General features: G+C 46.3%; 1 protein-coding gene across 1 annotated transcript in view; it reads left to right on the plus strand.

Annotated features, from left to right (window-relative positions):
- Pitpnc1 (phosphatidylinositol transfer protein cytoplasmic 1) overlaps nt 1–25902 on the plus strand; it is a 265819-nt gene that overhangs the window by 96834 nt on the left and 143083 nt on the right. The window lies entirely within an intron of this gene.

A 25902-nucleotide genomic window follows, 5' to 3' on the forward strand; every position in this document is an offset into this window, starting at 1 on the left:
TCAGATCAAAGCTCAATTTTACTATTTCCAGACACTCAGTTATAAAGGAAGGGGGAGGGAACCCAATTTCCCGCCAAGTAACTCAGGGTCCAGTAGCAGGGCGAACACGTGTGTGCCTCCTCCAAGCAGCAAAGGCAGGGTCCAGCAGTAGGCGTGGCAGGACGAATGAGCAGGAAGCTCCACCCTTGAGCAAGCAGGTTCAAGCAGGTGGGGGAAAGGGAGACCACAACCTATGTCTCCAGTTAAAAAAAAAAAAAAAAAAACAACGAACCCACATGATATACTTTGAAACAGAGCGTGAGACCTGGGCCACACTTGTGTGTGTGTGTCATTATCCAACCATAATGACACATTATTTTATCTGTCAGCATTTTTAAAATGACTCTGGCTTCAAAATTAGAACACAGATAGCAAACCAGCTGGAAGAATGGAATTAATGATATTTTAAAAACATCCCCTCTGACTCTGGGAATGAGCAGGTGGCACTGAAGGGCGGAGGGTGGAGGGGGACCTGGAGACAGTAACTGGAAATGAGCGACATCGTGTTCCAGCAGGAATGAGCAGGTGGGCGAGAAAGTCTTCCCACATGGCACACCTAGCAATGTCTGGAGCCCCAGAAGCAGCCTTGGGGGAAGTTCTGATCAGCAAATAAGAGGGCAGGAAAGAAAGATCTAGAAGTATTAAGAAAACAGGACCATCATGCCAGGGGGACTGTTATGGAGCATGCCGGTCAGTGTCTGGTTCCAATGGAACACACCATGAAAACTATCACCTCCGAGCCATTCCACCTTAGGTCAAATCAGCTTTTCTCCCTGGCCTCTTCAGATGTTATTCGTTCGTCCCTCCTGTGATCCTTTCTGAGGAGTGTGAATGGCTCTAGGAAGGGCTTGTTTTTGTCACGTCCCACCATTAATACCATGGATCTGGGAGCTCTTTCTGGTTGCCAGAGAATTCTGTATTGCTCTGGGCACAAAATTTTCCTTCCCGGGTGATTAGTTAGGCTCACGAGAAAGGGAAAGGAAGGCTGCCTCTTCTCAGCCAGCTCTGGCTTCTGGGCCTGGGAAGAGGGGGCCAGCCCCCATAGCGTGTGGCCATCAGAATGACGCATGACATGAGAGTCGTGTGAATGCAGCCGGCCACCGCAGCTGGTTCCCAGGAACACACAGGACACGAAGGGCTGTGATGTAACTCAGATCTGCCAGATGTGGGAGCCGGCATGAGTCATGCCGGGAGAGTCATTAAGATGTGCCTTCTGGGTCAACTGAGCACAGACTGTAGGCCACCTTCCCTGCCATTCGGGGTTATGGGCAGCAAGTCCACACCCCAGGAATCCCCCAAGTTCACTAACATCTCTCGGAAATTATAGCCTGGTTTTCTGCGGCGACGCAACACGGAACCTCTGTAGTCCCATGGTCTTCAGCTTGTCATTTGCTAAAGGATTTTTGTCCCTTTGGATGATGGAAGAAAATCAGACACTAAAAAGGGGTGGGGCTCTAACTCCATAGTGGAGTGCTTGTATATCCTCGGATCGTCCACCCAACACTGTAACCCCGCCACCCCAAAAACAGGCGCTGAGTTATAAGGACATCTACACACATCCTAGAAAGATCAGGATAGGGATGGGATATGGGAGAAAGAGAACACTGTTGGCACTGTGCCAGCAATCTTGTATTTTATTTTATTGTTTTTATTTATGAGTGCAGGACTCCTCATGGTGATTAATGAGTGCTTCTTTTCTGAGAAACTGTAAACCGACCTTTATAAACTTTCTCACAAACCTGTGTTATCTAGTCAGGAAAGTGTGTGCTCGGCTGGGTGGATTTCCTACCACCGAACAGTAGAGAGTGGTGTTAGTGGAGCTGTTAGGGTCAAGGCCTTAACAAGCTAGGCTCTGGCCCACTATCCTCTGTAGGCCAATTAAGAAGTCAAAAGCAGAGAAAGGAGACTCATTTAATCTGGCCACATTGGGAAGAGGAGCAAGAAAAGAGGCAGTTGAACCTGCACTCTTCAGAGAGCCAGGAGGTTTGTGTTTCCACAGGGGCAGGAGACAGCTCCAGTCCAAGTGTGCTCTGCCCACTGCTGGCCTAACATCTTCTCCCCGTCAGCTTCTCCTGCAGGGTGATCTGAAAGGTTGTCAGAACCATGTGTGAGCCTGAGAGACAAGTTCCCCCCTGGATGCCCAGCTTTCAGCCCTCTCCTCCTGAAAGCAGGAGACTCCTAGGGGGGGAATTCCAATTTCTTAGGGTCGCTGTGGTGCCTCTCGGTAGGGTGGCACCACTTTTGCCAGGATGGTTACAGTGTCCTCCAGGAAGACACGGTTTAATCAGGGAGAGGGAGGTGATGCTATCCTGATTACCTGTGTACCCTAGGTCTGATGAAAGGTGTCCTTAAAGGGAGCTGGAGAGATGGCTCAGTGGTTAAAAGCACTGACTGTTCTTCCGGAAGGCCCAGGTTTGATTTGCAGCACCTATGTGACGAATCTTTTAAGTCTAGTCTCAGGGTCCTCATTACGCCATTGTGGGCACTGGGCACACATGTGGTACAGACATGCATACTGATAATACACCCATGTACGTAGAAACATAAATAAATCTTTAAAGGGAGGGCCCCCTGGAGGCCAGCCTGGATGAGGAGAACACAGAATAAGATGGAACGAAAGAAGGCCATTGGTTGAACTTCCAGAACTGTACGGGACAGAATGGTAGAGCTGGCTGGCTTGGAACACAAACGTGAATTGCCTTGCATAGACAAGCAAAATATGTCCCAAAGTGACACAAAGGTTCTTCATTGCCTTTGCCTCCTCATGTGCCTGGGTTTCTATGTTTTTAAAAAACAAGATCTCACCACAGAAGATGGCAAATGCTTGAAGAGTGCAGACTGGTTCTCATCTGTAGCCAGTCTGCCCGTGACTAAAAAGTAGGCCTCATCCTCCTGTTGTGCCACCCAAACCACTGTAAACATCTCTGCAATCTCATTTTAACAAAAATCAGAAAACAGTCGTTATAACAGTGGAAGAGGGACCGCGATGGAGAAAGAAGGAATGAAGAAAGCCACAATTTTTAAATTAAATTAAGTTTTTAAAAATTCTAAATTAAAATTAATTTTAAAGTAAACCCAGGAGCAAGGAGGGAGCTTTATGAAGAAACACTGATAATTAGATAATTAAGACATAGCAAATAAAGCAGGGGGCGGGGTTCTGAAAGAGAAGTAGACACAGACAGTGGAAGTCATGTGGAAGGAGGCAGAGCCTGGGGCGAGCTGTGTAGCCAGAAGGAATGCCTGCAGCTTCCTTAAGGGAAGAGTAGATTGTCTTCTAGAATATTCAGAGGAAGCTTGGTCCTTCAGACACCTCCGTTTCTGACTCCCAGCTTCCGGAACTATAAAGAATAAATTTTGATTTTGTTATCTGCCACCTCTATGGTAATTTACACTTTGGTTTAGGAGCTAATAGAGTCACCACACCCAGGTCAAGAACTAGGTATTAGCACCACCCGGGGAAACCCACCTAAAGCCTCCTCTCTTCCTATCTATCATCCCTGGATCACCACTGTGCTATTTAGACGTCTTAGTTTTCTTGTTGCTGTGTCAAAATACCTGAGGAGAAGCAACTTAAAGGAGGGAAGGGTTATTTTGTTTTTTGTTTAGTGGGGATACAGTGCATCCCCACTTAGGGCAGGAAGATTAGGTCTGGTTACAGTGTAGCCACCACAATCAAGAAACAGAGAGCAGGTAAGACATAGTGCTAAACTACCAAAACTCAAGGTCCCTCCTCTTGACTCACTTCCTCTAGCAAGGTGCTACATCCTAAAGGCGTTTAAACGTTTAAAGCAGCACCATCATCCAGAGAGCATGAGCCAACAAGGGGCTGGCTTTTCACATCCACACCACACAGGCTTTATGTCCATTATGCATCCTCAAATGGAAGTATCCGGTAGGTACACTTGCTTCTTTCACTTAGCGCTCTGTGGGTTGTGTGTATGTTTTGGCGTAGTTTCTGAGACAGGGTCTCACTATGTAGCCCAGACTGGCTCTAGATTATCTTGATTTTTCTGCGATCACATTCATGTACCACCGTGTCCAGCTTGCATTGGGTTTCATCATTTTCCTAGCTGTATACAGTTGCCCCTTCATTTTCCATGGTTTCTATTACCTGTACTCAAGTGTGGTCTGAAAAATGTGAAGTGGAAAATTCCAGGAGTAAACAATTCAAAAAAGTTGTACTTATTCCATTTTTTTTTTTTTTAATTTTAGACAAGGCTGTTAGCCCTGGCTGGCCTTGAACTCATGGAGATCTGCCAGCCTCTGCCTGTAGACTGCTGAGGTTAAAAGCATGAGCCATCACACCCAGCTACCTGACTTTTTATTTGTGTTGTGTTAGCGCATTACTGCGATTGGTCTACGTATATTATCAGTTATTGTTGTTCTTTTATTGAGCCTGATTTGTAAATCATAGTCATATAGAGGATTCATAGCAGTATACAGGACTTGGGGCTAAACACAGTTTCCAGCAGCTATCGGGGGCTTGGAATGTATCCCCCCATAGCTGGTAGTGCTGCTGAGCCCCATGCCTCTGAAGAGCCCATTGCAGGGCTCCCAGGGCTGAGCAGACAGCGAAGCACACCAATTTTCTGAGAACCGGAGAGCTGGGCTGCCGCCTGTGAATTTTAAACATTCTTAACCCATCACTGGGAAGATGACTGAACAGCTGCCGTACCCTCCGTCTCAAGTCTTAGAAATAAATTTGCATGTTTTAGGAGCTCCAGCCCCAGTCCTCCTCTGTAGCTCTCTAGTTTTATGGATGCCAGTGATGCATCCACACATGCACGGATAGTGTTCCTGAATACCCCGCTCTGATGAGCCTTGAAAATAGAGCCAGGAACCTCACAGAGGACGAGATTAAAATCCAGGGCCCCAGCTGTTGAGAGATGAGCTGTCTCATTTGCCTGATGTGCCCCCACATCCTTATGGAGGTGGGGGAGGCTGAGTTTGAACTCAAAATACCAGAATAGAATAGGGGCGGGCAGGTGTGGCAACCACACCCTGGATGCTGTTTTTTTTTTCCTAGAGAGAAAACCTTTGGTGGGGTTTGCGGTGGTAGAAAACCCAATCATTATGGCAAAAGAGAAGTCATTATTTTTCTGGTACAAAAGTAGTGTATCTTCCTTTCAGAATGGGAAAAATCCAGGCCCAGCAAGAAATATCTACAACCCCATACTGCCATTAACCACTGTTGAATATATTTGCATATACAAACCTTCTTCATATTTAAAAAAGCATTTATTTCTACATTCAATAAATATGCCAGGTGCTAGTCCCTGGGGATTTAGCATGAATAAAATAGTGCTTGTTCTGATGGGAGCTGATATCCCAAGCAAGTATGGTCCAGGAGTGGTGCAGCATGCCTGTAATCTGAGATCCGGGGAGGTGGAGGTTACAAGATTGGAAGTTCAAGGTCAGCCTCTGTCATATATATGGTATGGCAAGTGTAAGATCAGCCTGGGCTGCAAAAACTAAAACAAATAACAAAACTAAAGGCCATATAGACAGGATGTGATAGTACATGCTTAGTATTAACTGATTTTTCTACCCCTTTCCACTGCAACAGATATTCCAAAATAACTCATGAGTTTATCAGTGAGTACAATAACTAGACAGAAACTGGTGGTGAGCAGCTTCTGAGATAGTGACTGCACAGTCAGCCTGGGTCCGAGCAACCCTGTTGATTTGCTGACTTGAATAAACAAGAAGGAAGCTGTGGCTTCTTTGAGCCCTGGAGATTGTATCAGTCAGTTGTTTGTTGCTGTAACAAAATACCCCGGGTGGCTAGTGTTGTAAAAGAAAAGAGGTTTATTTGGTGCTCAGGTTTGGATAGTGTCTGCATCTGTCTATGTGGAGTGAGCTTAATCAAATTGTGGCAATGGTAGCGGTGGGAAGCACACCTTAAAATGTTTTATTTTAAACACTTGGTGTGTAGACATGCACACACGTGTGTCATAGTGCATCTGTGGAGGTCAGAAAACCCCTTTGGGGAGTTAGTTCTCTCCTTCCGCTGTGTGCAGCAGGTCCCTTTAACCGTTTATCTTTCCAGTCCCTGGATCACATCTTGCATCCTGATACAGGAAATAGGAGAGGCTAGGGGTCAGCTGCTGGATTTTACTACAGTTTACTCTCAGTGGGGTTCATGAGACATCCCAAACAAGGTAAACTCCTACTTCTTAAAGAGTTTCACTTTCCAAGGTCTCTACACTGAGAATAAATCCTTCAACACAAGGGCCTTTTAGAGACAAACCACATTTGAACAATGGTAGAGAGCTTGGGGGGGGGTCAAGCTCCAAATATACAGCCAGAGGAGTCACATAACATAGCACCCCAAGAGAAGGAGAGCCTAGCTAGCTCTGTTGCATTAACATTAATAGATTCCTTGTTTGTTTCAGCTGGAGTAGAGTCGGCATATAAAATGCACTGCAGCGCCAAGGGCTACGAGGGTACAGTGCTTGTCTGTAAGCATGGAGACAGGAAGATCTGAGTTCCAGCCCAGTGAAAAAGCCAGGCACATCATCTTGTCCCCAGTACCCCAGGGCTGAGAAGGTAGATGAGATGAGTGTATCCTTAGGACTTGCTAGCTGTCTGTTTCCGTGAGGGATCCTTTCTTAAAAATAAGGTGGGGCACAACTTGGCATCTACCTTTGTCATCCTCATAGCACTTGCACGAACGCACGCACGCGCGCACACACACACACATACACACACACAGAGCAATGCAGAGGGAAGACAGAGCAAGACAGCAGGTGAGTACCCCATTTTTCTGATCCCATAGACACTCCAGGCTGAATAGCTCTTCTCATACCACCTTTCTGCAGTGCCTGCTTTTAGGATAATGGAAGAAAAGGATGCTGGGAGGAAGGCAGGAAGGAAATCTCTGACTCACCCAGAGTGTACAGAGATGCTTCCTACTTAAGGGACAGACAGACTGCAGTCCAAGTCACGGACTAGAGATGATTAGAAATGTCTGAATATGAGAAAGCTTATTCATATATAACCTCTTTTTAAAAAGATTGACTTTTTTGGTTTTTCGAGACAAGAGTTCCACTGTGTATCCCTGGCTATCCTGGAACTCGCTCTATAGACCAGGCTGGCCTCGAACTCACAGGGATCTATCCGCCTCTGCCTCCTGAGTACTGGGATTAAAGGCGTGCACCACCCGTGCCCAGCTAGATTTATTTTATTATTATGTTTATTTTATCTCACAAGGTAACCATGGCTGGCTTTGTACTCAAAGATCTTCCAGCCCCCGCCTCCCAAGTGCTGGAACTAAGGCATATGCCCGCCAAGCCCAGCTAAAAATTTATTTTTAAGTTTATGTATGTGTATGAGTGTGCCCACATGTGCGTGTAGGGGCCTGAGGAGGTCAGAGGACAGGGTCGGATAGCTGAAGCTACAAGTGGCTTTGGGCCACCAGACCCATAAGTGCTGGGACCTGAACTTGGGTCCTCCTGGAAGATCGATAGTGCTCTTAAAAGCAGTGCCGTCTTTCCAGCCCGTGCTTTATTCCATTTTTTCCTCCTCCTTACACAAATCCTAAGACATAGATGAAATATGTGTGTGAGGGTTGCTGGGAATTAGATTCAAGAAGCAGATTTTACTGGCATTGAAGAGTGAGCTAGAGAGCTTTGGAAAGGCATCCTGTATGGTCCTTTTCATTAGAGGCAAGGGGACAAGTCCTAAATGGGGGTGGGGTAGGGGTGGGGAGGAAAGTCCGACCTTAAAATAGTTCCCCGTGAGAAACAGGATCCCGAAGGAACCGTTCTGCAGCCCCTGTCTCCCTCCTCATCTCCTCTTACATTTGTGTAACTCCAGGACATTTGGGCCCTGCTTTCCATAAAATTTATTATATGGAAAATATTTTCGGTCCTTTAGCTCCCTTACCAAATTTGAAACATTTTAACTGGCTCCAAGAGGCCTTTAAGTCCCATGTGTGGCTATCTTAGAGTTGAGTCATATAAACTTTATTGCCAGCCTTGGTGAAAACTGCATTGTGTTGGGGTCACTTGTGACGTGTGTCATCCCCCAAGCCGGGTCCCACTCTCCCTGGGGTTCCCATGGAATGATTGAATCAACAGCCTACTTCGAGAAGTAGAGGAGCCTTCACGGGTGCTCCGTGGCACTGTGCTCCTGTGAGATTTGCCATCAGAGTTTTAATAGCAAAAAAAAAAAACTTATGAGGATGGAAAAGCTTAATGAGATGATGTCAGGTCACAGGGTCATTTCAACTTAAGAGTAGAGATGAGAAGGTTAAGGGTCAACTGTGGGCATAGTTTAGCAGTGGGGCACTCACCAAATATGTGAGAGACCCTGCTCCTACCCCCAGGGAGAAAAGGTGAAGAGAGCTAAGATAAAGAGGAAGATATATATATATTTATAAATATATATATTTATATATATATTTATATATATATATATAAAGAAGGGGTTGGGGAGAGTAAGAGAGGGAGAGAGGAAGGGAGAAAGGGAGGGAGGGAGAGGGATGGTACAACCAAAGATGGGAAATACAAATGAAATACTCAAGCCGGGTGTGGTGGTGGCGCACGCCTTTAATCCCAGCACTTGGGAGGCAGAGGCAGGCGGATTTCTGGGTTCGAGGCTACAAAGTGAGTTCCAGGACAGCCAGGGCTACACAGAGAAACCCTGTCTCCAAAAAACCAAAAACAAAAAAAGCAAATGAAATACTCTTCATATATTTAGAATAAGGAGTTCTTAATTCTGCTATTCCTATATGAAAATAAGGAGAGAGGTTTTTTTCTTCTCCTGAAGTGTGTTAAAACTACGGATCGGGCTGCAGGTGTAGTTGGTAGCAAGTTTGCCAAGGATGGTTGAGGCCTTGAGCTCTATTCCCAACAGTTCAGGAAGCAGGTGAGGTGGTGCGTGCCTGTGATCCCACCATGGGGATGTGGAGGCAGGGGGATCAGGAATTCAACGTCATCTTCAGCTACATAGCAAGTTTGAGGCCAGCCCCTACCTCAAAAATAATAAAGTAAAATGGGGGGGGGGGACCTAAGATAATGAAGAAACTTGGAAATTTTATCTTACATAGAATCAGATTCTTAAAGCCACCTCGTGAGAAAATGCATGGCCCTGTTTTTATCATCCTAAGAGCACTCCACTCCACGTTTTGGAAGGTTCTGGAAACTTTAGCAGGGCAAGAGACTTAGACCCTGGAGTGTCTATCTCATCCTAGGACCCTCTCCTGTTTTGCTCTTTCCTGTCTACAGTGTAGGTAAAGGGAGTTTCCTGCCATTGGCTCTTGGTGCAATGATGCTCTAGAGTTGGGCCTTCTTAAGCAAGTAATTTCGTGAGGTCCTATTTGTCATTTTTTTTTCCTAGTGACAAACCATTGCCTGTTGTAACTCGAAGCTCCCCCACCATCCAATCCAGTGTTCTCTTTTACAAATGCTGCAGTATCAGGCCTTACATTTGAGCCCTTAATTCATTTTGAAGTTTTATTTTATTTTATTTTTTTAAAAAAACAAACCTTTTTTAGATTTTTTTATGTGTACAGGAGTTTTTGCCTGCAGTATGCATTGCCCTTAGAGACCAGCAAAGAACATTGGATTCTCTGGGGCTGGAGTTACAGATGGCTATGAGGGCCTTGGAGGTGTTATGAACCCAAGGTTCACTGAACAGCAACAAGTGCTCTCAACCACTGAGCCATCTCTCCAGCCTTCGAGTTATATATTTTACCTATACATTTTAAATTTGAGGCAGAAGAACTAATAAGGATTTTTAAAAAAATTTCCATCAAAATGATACACGGTCTCTGTTAAGAAAAACATGAAACAAAACAGAGCCTGGGCTGACCAGGTGACTGTGCCTCCCTCCTGCCGCTGGCAGCCATGTCTGTGTCCCCGACATCGGCGAGCCTCTTAATCAACATTACCGGATCATATACTGTTTCCCAATGGATGTCTTCCCATTGGCTTCCCACTAATCAGTAAGAAAGCTACAGATTGAATTTGCTTGTCTCATACCCTTCAGTTGTTCTAAAAGTCAGTTGTTTTTGGTTTTGATTTTTAATTATGTATATGTGTCCATGGAGGCCAGAGATGTCCGATCCCCAAGTGCTGGAAGTGCAAGTTGTGAGCCACTGGGCGTGGGTGCCAGGAATGGGACTCAGACTTTCTGTAGAGTAGCGGTGTGTGCTTTCATACAGTAGTCTGAGCCATCTCTTCTGCCCCAAAGCTAAGAATTCTAAACAAGTATTCTGAGCTCTTCTCTTTGCTCCTTTTCTTATCTTAGATAATATTTTAGATAATCTTCTCCTTCCTCTCTCCTTTCTTTCTAGCTTGCTTACTTGTCTTCTTTGATGTGTCTTGCTATGTAGACCAGGCTGGCCTCAAACTCACAATAATGGCCTTTTCTCTTTTCCTGGAATTCCTACTTCTTTTTCACATGGAAGAAAGTAAGCAAGTAACCCATCCCGAGCTGTGGCCACCATGACCCACGCCACCCATGGTCTCCCCTTCCCTTGCAGTGTCTTGGTACAGACATTATTCAGGCTCTCCCTTCTGTTTGGGTCCTTTGCTGTGCAGCGGTATGAATGAATGTCACCACAGCTTAGGAATTCAGAAGAGCACATCTGGCCCTGCTGGAAAGCTCCTTCCCCGGGTCCTCTTTGTTTTTGCCTCAGTTTCTTCATCTGTATTGTGACCAGGATCCTAATTGTACCCACCATTGGAGTTATTAGGATGAATTCAAGCAGCTATTGCGGGAAAAGCTCTTGGACAGCTTCTGGCACATTCTAGAGTGGTCTGGGAAGCGTTTTTCATTAAGGTGAAAGGGCACTCTCTGTGCCGTGGCCTTCTGCGCTCTCCGAACCCCACCTGGGCTGTCAGTAAAGTAACAGGATGCTGGCTCCCATGCCAGGGTAAACAACCTTGTTACCCTGGCCGAGCCCTGGGCTTATGAATTATTCCTTAGCAGGCTTCTTCTCCGATGACTTAAAATCGTAATCAATGATAGAGGAAGGATTTACTGCTTTTTAAATTTCTTTTTTAGGTCACTAGGCTGGCCTCGGTTCTCTGGCTGTTTAGGAAAGCATAATCCTTTCCAGGAAATGGATTGGTTTAGATTGGAAAGGGAAGGGGTGGCTTTGCGGGAGTAAGAGTGCAGGCTGCAGAGGAGGTGGGAAAATTTAGGAGATGAGGGATTGGGGAAGGGATTGGCTCCAGGACAGAAGTGTCTAATGGCAGAGCCCCAGGTGGGCAGTGGATGCTGGGAACTTAGGAATGAGGATCCTAGTGTGCACAGCGAGTGTCAGGAAGTGACGTATGCATGGGTGAGGAGTCATAACCTTCTATCCTTGCCTTTCCTTGACCTTTCCCCAAAAGACACTAAAGATGGGGAGGAAGGGCTGGGAGCTTGTGGATTGTTTGGGAAGTTTGAGAGGGGTGAGGACGGAGGAGAGAGCAGGCCAGATTTATATAGATCACGGAGTGAAAACCCTGAAAGTGAAAGTCAGGAGGCTCCAGAAGTCTGAGTGGCTGAGACACAAACCTTTAAGACGCTGTGGGCACATAGCTCAGGGCAGAGCATTTGCCCACTATGTACAAGTCCCGGCTTTAGCTCCAAACACTACAAGAGTAAAGTACAGAACCAACTCACTTCCCTGAACCGAAGGTGAAAGACAAGGGTCTCCCGCTCTGAAGCCCAGGGCTTCGTGAGTAGTGGGAGGGATTTGTCAGGAAGCAGTGCCAAAGTCAGATTCAATGATTAGATAGGAACAGAGAAGGACAAGAGTGGATTTGGCTACTCCGTTTGGAAACTCTTGTGGGATCTAGAGGGGAAGGGACCGGATCATCAACCCAGACAGATAAGCTTCTAGGGGGAGTGTTGTTGGCAAATAGACTACAGATGCTGGTGGGATAGGGAGGCGCCAAGGAGTGACTCCTAGACTTCCCACCTGTACAGGTGGGTGGCAAGAAGTCAGAGGGAATTTTACCCCTTATATAACCCGTTTTATTGCTCAAAGCCTAGCACGGATAAGCTATCTTTCTACTTCCCAGAGTCGCAGTGGAATCCAAGTGGCCTTGTCTTTTAGGGACAGGGAGACACATTGTTGCCGTGCCGTGCCACTTAACATGCTGGAGTAGCATCTTTGTGGCCCAGGTATTTTCTCCAATCCTTTGAAGAGCCTAGGAAGCATTCTTTCCGGTGGAACGGTGCACCTGGCCACACTGCCGAGTGTTAAGTTGTTTTCGTTAAGCATCTGTCTTTGAGTCTAGAGCGAACAGAAATAGGGAAACATAGGTAAACATAACGGCAGAGAAGGTACTCTGGCTTCCTGTTTTCCTGTCTTAGTAGCTGAGCTTGTACTGGATACGTGTAAACCCAGCTCCCTGGAGCCAGAGGCAAGAGAAAGGTTGCCAACCTGATCCACATCGCAGCTTCCAAACCACCTAGGGCTACAGAGCAAGACCCTGTCTCCCCGCTCTCCAAAGAGTAAAGTGGAGGTTTGTTTATGCCTTTGAGCTCATTAATTGACCAGACTGTCTAGCCAGTGAAGTCTGGGGACCCTTTCTCTCTGTCCCCGAGTCTTGGGAACACAGGTGTCCAGTGCGGCTTCCAGCGTTCGAGTGGATGCTAGGGATCTGAAGACAGGTCCTCCTGTGTGCATAGCCCACACTTCTCCAGCTGAGCCATCTTCCCAGCCCCCTTGGGAAACATCTTAACAAAAAAGCAGCTTATACTCGATCTGTAATTTAAGTTTTTTTCTTTGTTGCCTCGACAGCCTTGCTAAGGTTTTATCAATTTTTTTGTCGATCTTTTCAAAGAACCAACTTTCAGTCTTATTGATTTTTCTATTTTCTAGTTTATTAATTTACACTCTAGTCATTGCCTTTGGCTCCAGGTATAATTCTTTTTGTTGTTGTAAAGTTTTCTTTACAGCATCTTTAGGTAGAGAGTGGGGTGCTTTCAGGTCTTATGTGTGTTTATGTTTGCCTGTTCGTGTGTGTACAGGGATGCGTGCATATGGCTAAGAGCACTTTCTACACACCCATGGCATGCAGTAAGCACTTTACCCACGGAGCCATTTACCCAGCCCTGGAACTCATTTTATTCTTGTCCAGCGGGCCATTTTACATCTTACATGCATCTCTCCTGTCTTTTATTGTATTTTCCAGTGCTGGGGATTAAATCGGCCTTAAAGATGCAGAGTATCCACCTTAGCTTTAGTTTATATTCTCAATCTCTCTGTATCTCTATGTGTCTCTGTCTCTCTGTCTCTCTCCCTCCTCCTATCAGTGTCTGAGGTTATTTCTGGTATTTAAAATGCCACTTAGAATTGCTCATCTATTTGCTTTGAATTAAAAAAAAAAGAAAAGACCAATTAGTATACAACATAGAAGGAAATTATCTTCAAATCTGGTCATTTCTTTCCTTCAGTTCTGTAGCATGAATGCTGTCACAGAGTCAGCGACTGTGGGACTGCATGAAGCTTAAAATACAACATCAGCCCTGATGGCTCTCCATAGCCACGTTCAGTCGTTCAGTTTGAAAGTTTGCCCCCTCCCCCCCAAAAAAAAACCCTCAAAGAGAATAGGGTGGTTATGTGTTGTCCACCAGTGCTGGCCGTGCCTGATCTCCAGGCACAAGCCCAGGGCGCAGACCGCTCCTGAGGCACAATGTTTGCAGGATGATTATAACTCATCACCAGTCTGAGCCTGGGAGTCAAAGCAAAGGAAAGAATTTTAATCGTCTCTCTCATCTTGGCAAGATGGTATTTTGTTTTGTTTTGTTTTTCCCTAACCTCCAATGACTGTAAATTATGTTTTGTTGTTCTTTGTTTAATCTTATCCTGATTATAAAAGTGCTACATGTGCTCTGAGACTATTTAGAAATTTCAAAAGAAAGCGGAAATTCCAGGACCCAGATATAACGATTCTTTAGAAATTTTGCTATCTTATTATTTCTTTGAAATTTTCTAGGCAGTTATTTTATTGTATGTGTATGGGTGTTTTGCTTGCATTATATCTATGCACCATATGCATACCTCCTGCCCTCAGAGGCTTGAAGTTGTTAGATCCCCTGGAACTGGAGTTACAGATGGCTGTGAGCCGCCATGTGGGTGCTGGGAACATGTTCCTTTAGCCACTAACATGTCCCTCCAGCCTTGATGTAATTATTTATTGAGACAAGGGCTCACTGTGTTGCCCAGGTTGGTCTTGAACTTGTGATCCTCCTGTCTGAGCCCCCCTGAGTGTTGTGGTTACAGGTGTGGACCATCATACCTGACTTGATCTTGTATTATTGTTTTTGGATGTGGCTTTTCTCTGAATCCTGTAGTTTTTCTCTAGGTATTCCGCCTCTGGTAGGGTGACAGTTCACTCCATGTTTTCATTTGTTCTAGTTGTGATGCTCGACTTTTGTCATGTTTTGATTATCAAGGTCAAAATGTTTAGTCTTTGGAACTGTCCACTTGTTTGCCATTCTTTAAAAATATTTTATCTATCTGTCTGTCCATTCAACCATCCATCCATCCATCCATCCAGCCAGCCAGCCATGTAATGTGTTCCATGTGGGTATGTCTGATCCCCCCCCCCCCCCCGCCAACCCCCCACGCACATCAGGCTTCCTGCTTCTCACTCCCCACAGTACTTCTTTTCACTAATCTAGAAGCTTGCATTTTGTCTAGACTAGCTGGTCAGAAAGCCCCTGATATCACCCTGTCTCTACTGCTTCCAGCATTGGTTCTCATGCTTATGTAGAAAGTGCTCTTAGCCACAGAGTCGTCAACCCAGCCAGTCTGGATTTCCTTGTTGGGGACACACCACCATGCTCCTGCCTCATGCCATCATTACCCAGTCAAGGATTTCAGTTTGACTGAAAATCTTTTGTTTGTTTGTTTGTTTGTTTGAGACAGGGTTTCTTTGTGTAGCCCTAGCTGTCCTGGAAGTCACTCTGTAGACCAGGCTGGCCTCGAACTCAAAAAATCCGCCTGCCTCTGCCTCGCAAGTGCTGGGATTACAGGCATGCACTACCACTGTCCAGTCTGACTGAAATTCTTCAAACTAAATCACCTTTATTTGACCAAAACTTATAAATTCTCTAAGTATATATTTCATAAGCTGGAAAGAAATTTTACTCTCCCTTTTAAGCATTTTTTAAAAAATGATAAGATAAATCCAGACGTGTGTGTGTGTGTGGGTGTGTGATGGTACCCTGGGCCCTTTTTATGTTAGTCAAGAGCTTTATCTCTTCAAATTATATATCCAGTCCTGTCACCCACTCCCCACCTCTAGTTTTCCAAGACAGGGTTTCTCTGTGTAGGTCTAAATGTCCTAGAACCTACTCTGTAGACCAGGCTGGCCTTGAACTAAGAGATCCGCTTTCCTCTTCCTCCCAGTGCTGACATTAAAGTTATTTGACATCACCACCTTATCTTATAGTGATTGAAAATTTAATTTAAGAAACATCATCTGCATACTTACTTTATGCAGTATAGAGGGCTAGGCAAAAAATTTTTTTAAAAATATTTTTGCAGTTTTTCAGTCAGTAATTAGGCATTGAGTTATGCTCATATGAAAGAGATGTCTTACATAAATCATTGATAATTGCTTGCTTGTTGTTTCATGTATTCTTTGACAATTTCATATACATGTATAATGTATTTTGGTCACATTAAAACCCATTACTTTTTGGTTTTGAAGACAAGCTCTCATGCCTTCAATCCACAACCCTCCTGGTCACATTAAAACCCATTACTTTTTGGTTTTGAAGACAAGCTCTCATGCCTTCAATCCACAACCCTCCTGCTCTCCAGTCCGGGGGAAGCTGCCGTGTGCCACCCCGCCCTCGCTTACCATTGATAATTTTGAAGACTACTTCAGGATATAGAAAGTGCCGGTAATATATTCAGTTAGAAAAAGCACATTACAAAGTGGTATATATTCAGTGTAATTTCCATTTCATCTTAAAAAAAAAAAAAACCCAAAACCCTGAAACTAGAAAGAATATGTTCTTAAATGTCAATATTGCTTATTTCTGGATCAGCAAAACTTTTTTCCATATTCTAATTTTTCTGTAATGAAAACAAATGAATTTTATGATCAGATGGTGTAGCAGAATGGCAGTGGTATTTTAAGGACAGAGCCCTGCTTTTTAGGTTTCTATGCAATGGGCACTTTCATCCCTATTGCAGGGATCTATTTCGATCTCCCGGGGAAAGAAAGACCAAAGCTGGGCCTTAAAGGGAGAGCAGAATGCGAAGCCCTCTTGGGAGCCTGTTCTCGTTTGCTTTCTGCTACTGTGATGGGTTTATTACGCTAGCAGGTCATCGTCCATTATCAAGGGAAGTCAAGGCAGGAACCTGGAGGCAGAAACTTCCAGGGAGCACTGCTCGACGATTGGGGGGGGGGACCTTTCTTATGCAACCCTGGACCACCTTCCCAGGGTCTCCACAGTGGGCTCAGCCCTTTTAAAATCATTCAGCAACCAGGAAAATCCCCACAGACGTGGTGACGGTCCTGTCCTGTGGATGGAGGCACTACCTCTGCTGAGGTTCCCTCTCTCCAGACCCATCTAGGTTTGTATAAAGTGGACAAGAAGTATGCGGGCCAGGGCCCATGCAGAACGGAGTCAGAAGGAAGGCCGAGAGAGTCCAGAGAGAGCTGTGAGCTCTGAGCAGTGTAGCGTGTTGTGCACTCTGAAGAAGATGGCTACTGGCGTGATGCTGAGTGCCATATTGCGGGCATATCTGGGTTTCTATAGGAAAGTTGGGTAGGAAAGGTGAGTTGGCCAAGCTGAAGGCTTGGGAGGCAGAAGGCAGGGGACCCATGGGGACCATTGTCCCTTTGGATTGTTACTCTGGTTCTGGCCTAGCACTGGGCTACGTTCTGGGTCTGCCATCTCATTCACGCCTTGGTTGTTGGTGTGTCTGGGTCCTGCCCAGCTTCACTCTATGACCTCATCATACCTTCTTTGAAGCCATACTAGTAACCTGGATCTCTTTCCTGCCCCTACAGTAGATGCTCAGCTATGTCGGGTTCACCTCACTGGTCCAGCCTTTCAGTCTCATAGAAGGTTCCATCTTTCCACCTGGGCATGGTACCACCTCCTGTAATCCCAGCTTTGGGGGAGACTGTGTTCCAAGGCTGCCTGGGCAACACTGTAAAAGTCTGTCTCTAAACAAAACCAAAACAAGAAAGAACAAACAAACAAGCCAAAGCTTCCACCTTTTGAATCTGTCCCCGACAATCTCTATTTCCCCATCTTAAAAACTACCCAGCCCAGAGGTGTCGGTGCCCTCACTAAATAAAGACAGGCATCACTAAAGTCCTGTATGGCTCCACATACAGGAGTTCAAAGCCACCTTTGGCTCTCTAACAAGCTAAGGCTAGCCCAGGCCACAAGGAACTCGGATTTAAAGTTAAATAAATAAATAAGTAAAAGTTAAACAGACAAAGCAAGAGGCTCAGCTAGTACTGTGTTTACCATGCACAGTCTGTGACAACCAAAAGAGACTTGTCACAAACAAGGGGAAAGTGACAGCTGACACTTGAGACTCTCTTCTGACATCCACGTTGTGGCACATGCAACATGAACGCACACAGGAGTTTCATGCTCTCGTGCACTCACATGCACATGAACATTGCATAAAATTTGTGAGCAGGTAGATACAGGGCCAGGTGGGAAAGCAGGAACAGGGAATTATCATCCTAATTCAGGTTGCGGTGGAAAAAAACCATTCCCATGATTCCCATGGTGAGCGGACATGGTGAATGCACTTGGTGCTGGTGAGTGATTGACATGGGGCTGGGACCTCAATGGGTAATTATTTGCTACAAAATGGGTAATTTTATGCCACAAAATAAAAAGAGGAACCAAGTTAGAATTTCCAGTGCCATGTAAGTGCCAAACAGGCTGTATACATCTATAACCCGTGTTCCTGTGGGAAGATGAGGGGCTGAGGCAGGAGAGTGCCGTAGAGCTTGTGGGCCAGCTAGTCCAAAAGTTCAGAGTGGGTGGAAAACCAAAGAGACTTGTCACAGACAAGGGGAAAGTAACAGCTGACACTTGAGACTCTCTTCTGACATCCACGTTGTGGCACACGCAACACACAGGAGTTTCACGCACTCGTGCACTCACATGCACATGAACATTGCATAAAAATTTTAAAAATTGTTAAACTTCAATTAAAAATAAAAATGAGGACCAAGGGGCAGGAAGATGGTGGCTCCGTGGCCAAGTGCTTGCCATTTAAGCTCATGAACCCGAGTTAGGCTCCTCAGAGGTCATGCAGGTGCCGGGTGGACATGGTGACCCACTTGTAATTCCAGCCTCAGGAGGTGGACCAAGTTGGCTAGTGAGACTGACTAGTCATGTCTGTGAGCTCTGGGTTTGATTAAAGATCCTGGCTAAGCTAGAAGAGTAACCAAGAGCATTCTTGATATGAACCTTGAGCCTCTACGTAGATGCAGGGACTCACGTACACACCCATACATACCCCTTGCAACATATGCATCACACACACACACACACATACACACACACTCCTTTGCTATTGCCAGAGTGTATAGAAAGGAGTCTGTTACCTTTACCTCATTAACCCTGGCCCCTCCCCCCTTTCCTTCCTTGCACCTCCCCTCCTCCACCCCATTTCCTTTTGATAGGGTCTTAGGTAATGCAGCCTGGCTTTGAACTCTTCGTGTATCCTGCCTTCTTATCCCAAGTTCTGGAATGGCAGGTACAGACCACCACAGTGGTTTATTTGAGGCTGGGGATTAAACCAAGCCTTTGTGCATGGTAAACACAGTACTAGCTGAGCCTCTTGCTTTGTCTGTTTAACATTTACTTATTTATTTATTTAACTTTAAATCCGAGTTCCTTGTGGCCTGGGCGAGCCTTAGCTTGTTAGAGAGCCAAAGGTGGCTTTGAACTCCTCATCTTCCTGCTTCTGCTTTTTGTAAATGCTGAGATCCCAGGGGTGCCCCGCCCTGCCCCACTCTAGATCAGTATCAGCATGCAGAGGGTGAAGGGTACTGGGAACCTTCTGGAAACGTAGCCATACCATGGCTTTCCCAGCTTTTCTTTAGGGATGGGGGGGTCGATGCAGAGCCTCAGTGTGCTGTCCAAACTAGCCCCAAAGTCTCAGCAATCTTCCTGCCTGAGCCTCCCAGCTGCTGGGATTATAGGCAAGAGCTGCCACACCTGACTGCTGAGTTCTTCCATCTTCTTTGTGGCATGCTTGGCCAGAGTGCAGGCACTCCGAGACAGCTTGGCTGCGACTAACATTGACAGCATTGTTCTCATTGAATACCTCCGATGGCTCTTTTTACTGTAACTGGCTTCACGTGTCAGCTGGCTACAAACTGCAAGACTAGGCACTGCTCTCCGATAGTCCATGTTCTCACAGAGTAGTGTGGGCTTTATTTTACAGATTTACTTGTAATTATTCCTGAGTCTCTACGGGGGCATACTGTGTATGCGCATGTATGAGCACAGGTGTCCACAGAATGCACGCCTACAAGGGGGTGTTGGAGCCTTGCTGGGATTACAGGTGGCAAGCACTCCTTACCTACCGCTAAGCCATCTCTTCAGTCTGTTGTATTGTTTTTTGCTTTTTTTTTTAATTGAGCTGATTAAAAATCTAGATTTCCAACTTTTCTAGAGAAACAGGAAATCAAAGTGAGTTCGATCTTCTTTGTGGCATGCTTGGCCAGAGTGCAGACACTCCTGAGACTGCTAGGCTTGCGACTAACACGGACAGCATTGTTCTCATTGAATACCTCTGATGGCTCTTTTGACTGTAACCAGCTTTTGCCCTCTCTGGATCTGAGTTCTTGGTCTTCCTCTCTTTACAAAAAAAATTCTTAGGTTTTATTTATAACGTTTGGGAATGTGTATGTTATGGTTGTTTGGAGGACAGAAGATGGACTGAAACAGTTGGCTCTCCCACCATGCGGATCCTGGAGATGAAGCCTAGGTCATCAAGGTTTTGTGGCAAGGGCCTTTATCCCTGAGCCATCTGGTCAACCCCACCCACAGCACTCCTTTTTCTAGTCCAGGTTCTTCACCTCAGGGCACCATTGGTGACTCCTCTTCTCTCTTGCCGTGTTTGGTTTGGGGAGGGGGCTATTTCTTGAGGACTGTCTCTGCTAAAAGTGGTCAATGGAGACCACGGCATGAAGGAGCTTGTTCCCTGCATCAGAGAAGGGAATTTCTCATCTGGGAAATGTTGTCACCTCACAAGTGTGAAGGCCTGTGCCCTGATACCCAGAAGCCATGTGAAAAGCTATGTGCTTTTACCTGCAACCCCAGCAATGGCAAGATGGGTGACAGAGGCAGCTGGATCCCCAGAGCTCACTAGTCATCTAGCCTGGCCTGCTTACGGGTTCCCAGTCAATGAGAAACAAAAGTGGAGCCATGTGAAAATGTAGATGATATTGTCTTCCCCAAACACCGAGACACTCACATATCCATGGCATGTGTGCACATGTGAGTGTACTCTACATGTGTACATGAACGTACTCTACATGTGAGTGTAGAAGGGAAGAATCGTCCCCATGTGTTCAAATGGCCAAGGACATTATTTTAGCCATTGGCTAACTCTCTGGTAGGCAATGGAACTGTCTTAACCACTCACCACTAAGGGGTACAACCAAGTACCTTCTGTGCCCTCCACTTCAAAGGAGCCTAAAAAATAATGTTGCTTGTGGAACAAGATTCAATCAGCCTGCAGGTGAGTTTCTAAGTCATTGGACTGTATAGTAAGACCAAGAATAGTCTACCCCAGTGGTTCTCAACCTTCCAGTTGCTGTGACGTTTAATATTGTTCCTCATGTTGTAGTGATACCACCCACCCCACCCCACCCCAACCATAACATTATTTTTGTTGTTACTTCATGACTGTAATTTTGCTACTGTTACGAATCACACTTTAATATCTGAAGTCACAATATCTGCTACGTGACCTCCTATAAAAATGTCTTCTGGGGCTGGTGAGATGGCTCAGTGGGTAAGAGCACCCGACTGCTCTTCCGAAGGTCCAGAGTTCAAATCCCAGCAACCACATGGTGGCTCACAACCATCCGTAACGAGATCTGGCGCCCTCTTCTGGAGTGTCTGAAGACAGCCACAGTGTACTCACATATAATAAATAAATAAATAAGTCTTAAAAAAAAATGTCTTCTGACCCCAAAGGAGATGTGACCCACAGGTTGAGGGCCACTGGTCGACTCTCTCAGAGAAAATGCTGGAGGACTAGAACTGTTCAGCGTGAGCTGAGGGGAGAAATAGAACAGACTGTTTGAGTCAAGGGGAGGAACCTTGATGGATGCCTGTCCTGCCTGGTTCTCCCTACAGAATTAACTAAGTCACAGTATTCTACCGTCTTGGGGTATCCTGCCTAGGACAGCAGTGGATGAAGGAAACCATCTGGGTCCTGGTTCTCAGGGGAGAGAGAGACAGAGAGAGAGAGAGAGGGAGAGAGAGAGAGAGAGAGAGAGAGAGAGAGACTTCCATCCTTCCCCCAAAGTGTTCAGTCCTTGGACTCCTGCATCCTCCCCGCTCAAGCGAGTAAGATCTTGAGGATTGGGTATGGTTGTTGACTTGGAGTCAGAGGAAAACAAGGGAACATGGCAGAGTTTGGGAAGCCCAATGATTTGTGCCCTAAATTGCTTGGTGTGGACCAAACAGGTCCTGAATGATGGGGAGACCAGAGTTACCTCTAATGTCAGGAGCCATGGCAGGGTAACGCAAGCAGGAAAGCCCCAAGGTCAAGTTCCACACATCTGAACCCACATTTTGTTCCCATTGTAATGTCCCCAGTTTGCTTCACTGCACCAGTCTGAGTCTCCTGTCTGAAAATTCATTCTAAGAATCGCATCTGCACATCTAGCTGGGCATCCTACCTTGAACAGTTAAAAATCAGATCTGCTTTACTGCTAATTTTAGAAGGAACTGGGCTGACCTTCATTCCGCTGTTGCTAACTGGAGCCCCGTTACCTGGGTGACTGGATTCACAATATGTCAGTATGCAAATCCCATCTGCCCAGGAGGAGAAGGCAAGAAAGGCCTTGCTCCTCCTGGGGCTGCCAGCAGGATCTGGAAACAGTTCTGGAGCGGGCTGGCGGGCGGAGGGTCCTGGAACAGAAGGAAATAGGGAAAGGACAGGAGGTGGCTAAAGCCTTGTCTTCCCTGCCTCCATCACCTTCAGGACTTTGCTCTGGGGCAGAGTGAGGATGGCTGCATCTAAGGGCTTACATTCTTTTTGCATTTCTTTAAAGGTGAAATAGTCACTTCACTGGGCCATAAAACACTTTTTAAGTCATTAGAATGGTCGAGTTAAGACTTTGTTGCGTTTGTAGGTGCATTCATGGGTGCCTGTTTGTGCACATGTGTGGCACCATGGCACACAATGGCATCAGGACAACCCGAAGGGGTCTGTTCCCTCTTTCCAACATGTAGGTCCTGAGGATTGAACTCGGGCTGTCTGGCTTGGCCGCAAGCCCCTCTGTCCTGTCGTGCCCATTTCAGGAGCACCACTTACTGAAGGCTTTGCTTCTGTGGCTCTGCTGGGAATCACATTTCTCACTGGTGGGGGAGCTGAGCGCTAAGGAATAGACAGGTCAATCCATGTGACATCTCCCTCTCTTCTGCTGTCAGGAGAAAGGCTTTTTCTCCCAGGAGGGTCTGTATCCAGCTCGTGTTGGATACAGTGTTTCTGGCTGGTGGTTCAACTCAGTCACCTTCAGATACATTCAACCCTGAAGGCAGGGACACTCCCTTGTTCCCTTTCATGAAATTGCTGTCACATCAGCTGTCATCCCCAGGAATCCCTCCCTGCCACCCACACATTTTTCTGAGTCCAAATGGGATGGACTCATTAATTTTAATTTATACTTCAAACCTCAAGGACACCCAGGAGTGGGCATGCCTTATTTAATACTTGTGCTGGGTTTGTGGGGGAGGGAACTTGGGTGCAGGGAGGAGACCTCTGGCTTTTGGTTTCTAATGTTGGACACCCTCAGTGACTTTCCCTGCCTTCTCCACAGTCTCTTTCTCTTTCTCCTTAGCGCTGTCCTCTTTCACCTCATTAAAAATTTTTTTCCTAGCACTGCTAAAAAACCATCAGCAACAGGCAGGTGTGGAGAAAGTCACTTCCTTTCCCATGATCCTTCTGCCCAGACCTAGAAATGGCCTTCTTTTTGGCTCATAAACATGGAGACAATGACCAAGGGGATCCTGGAGTTTACTACTTAACTAGCTTGGTGACCACAGACAAGTTACCTAACCCTTCCAAGAACCAGTTTCTTCATGAGTCAAACAGTGATATAGATACTACTGTAGCAGAGCTGCTGGGAGGACTCAGCGCATGGGGTCTAAATCCTGGAACTCCTTGCTGGGCAGAGAGCAGCCAGCACAGGATGGAGCAGGCTTTATAAAGCTTCCTTTCCTGCCTTGGCAGGAAGTTCCACTGTTAAGAAAGTGCATTTCCAGGATTGGCTTGGCTTACAGGCTATCTCTCCCCTTCCTTTTCCTTTTTTGGGGGGTCTGGGGGTGTGTGTGGCTCATGTAGCCCCTCCCTGGCCTCAAACTTGCTGTGTGATGGAGGAGAACTCTAATCCTCCTGTTGGGGTTACAGGAATGGACCACCTCTTCCAGTTTATGGGGCTGGGAATGGCAACCAGGGCTTCCTGTGTGACAGGCAGTCTACCAACTGCCACACACGCCCAAACCTGTCCTGCCTCAAGGTCAGTTCTTAATGCCCTTCCCCCAAGGCCATGCTAGGGGTCGTGGGGATGAGATGGGCTGGGGCATGTTTCCCAACCCTGCATACTCAACGTCTGCACAGCTTTGCGCCTGCAATTTCAGCAATCACATTAGTCAGCACAATTCATTTTCAAATCTGTGTAACATAAAAATGCCCCAAGACTGCAAAGTTTCTGGGGGTATTTGTTCAGTGAGCCATATTTGCCCAAGTATAAGGCAGTGATGTGAAGACCCGAGGCTAGCAATTTAGCCACTTGCTGGGCATTCTTGTTTGCGTGCGTGCCTTTGTGTGTGCATGTGGTATGAGAGCGCATGCACGTGTATGTGTACAGATGTGACAGCCAGCAGTCAACATCGAGTGTGTTGCTCTACTGCCCCTCACCCTTGTATTTTGAGACAGGGCTTTTCATCAAATGCAGAAATCACCAACTGGCTGGGAGCTCCCAGAATCCTCTCTTCTGCCTCCTGGCTTTGAGACTGCCGTCATGCTGCTATGGTTTGCTTTTTAGGGCGTGCCGGGGGTCCAAGCTCAAGTCTTTGGTTTACACAGCAAGCATTTTGCTGACTGAACTCTTGCCTTAGCTGACATTCTTGCTTTTACAGATAATTTAAAGCTATCTACATTGCTGGGCAGTGGTCTTACATGACCCTTGTGAAAAGGTCATTTGACCCCTGAAGCAGGGTGGGGGGGTGTCTCAACCCCTAGGTGAGACCCCCTGATCATAGCAGCATGATTCATAACAGAAGATGTAAGCCATACCAAATGCCCATCAGCAGGTGATGGGTAAACAAAACGTGGTGCGCCCATACCGTGGAATAATGACTAACCAGTAATGAAGGGAAGTACTGATTTTTTGGCTACAATATGATTGAAGCTTAAAAGACGGCAACCGAGACGTGAGAGGATAAGTACTGTATGGTTCATTTATAAGAAATATTCCAAATAAGCACTTTCATAGAAATGGAAAGTGGTTACTGTTCCTGGGATGGAGGGCAATGGGGAGCGCCTGTTCAAGAGTCTGGGGTCTCACTGGGATGAGGAAAACAGGGGCACACCTCAGGAGTGAACTAAAGAGCAGGGGATTGTCTTCCTTAGCAAGTAGGAGCAGCTGGGCTGGAGAGAAGGCTTAGAGGTTAAGAACTCTGACTGCCCTTCTAAAGGCCCTGAGTTCAATTCCCAGCAACCACAGGGTGGCTCACAACCGTCTGTAATGGACTCTGATGCCCTCTTCCGGTGTGTCTGAAGAAGACTACTGTGTACTGTATAAAATAAATAATTCTTTAAAAGCCATTTGTTTATTCCTTTAAAAGAAAGTGCGAGTAGCATCTATAACAAGTAGTCCAGGGATTGGAGTCTGTTCCCAGGTGACTTTCTGAAGAACATCGGCTTCCTAAAGTAGAAGAGTGACAGCCCATAAGGAAAGCCAAGGATCGGGAATGTTCTTGGGGGCACAGCAGTAGAGGCTCTGAGTCTGTCCCCAACACTACCAGAAAGAGAGGGAAGCAGGTGGAAGAGGCAGGGAAGGGAGGCAGGGGCGGGGAGAGGAAGAGCATAGCAGAGAGAAAGGAGGAGGGTAGGGGGGAGGGGAAAGGGAAGATTCTAAGGAAGAGATAAAGGAGATTTGCATGAGAAAGTGTGGCTCTGCCACCCCAGCTCTTTGAGTCTGTTAAATGCATGCAATTCATAAATAAATTCTGGTGGCCCCTCTACCTTCTATGCTGTGGTTCTATAGTTTACCACAACCCTGGCTGGGCCATTGAGAGCATACCGACCCACCTACTGAGCTGGGCCATTGAGAGCATACGGACCCACTGAGCTTCCGAAGCTGAAATAGCGGTGCCTTTTCCGGTCAGGCCCACTTCCAGCACACAGGGCTCCCATGGTGATAATTCCCAGGTGCCTCCTTGAGTCGACCTTCTAGAGACTAACTTCTCTGCAATTGCCCTTGGGCCTTTTCAACCTCACCCACCACATGGAGTTTACCTGTGTAGGACTCCAGAGCATTGCAGGGGACCGGAGTGTGAGTCTGCTGGCTTCATTGCAGGGGACCGGAGTGTGAGTCTGTGTATAGCCCTGCCTGTCCTGAAACTCACTTTGTAGACCAGGCTGACCTCAAACTCAGAAATCTGCCTGCC

The sequence above is a fragment of the Mus caroli genome, unplaced genomic scaffold, assembly GCF_978045245.1.
Source record: "Mus caroli unplaced genomic scaffold, Mus_caroli_1 scaffold_13, whole genome shotgun sequence".
In the NCBI taxonomy this organism is placed as follows: domain Eukaryota; kingdom Metazoa; phylum Chordata; class Mammalia; order Rodentia; family Muridae; genus Mus; species Mus caroli.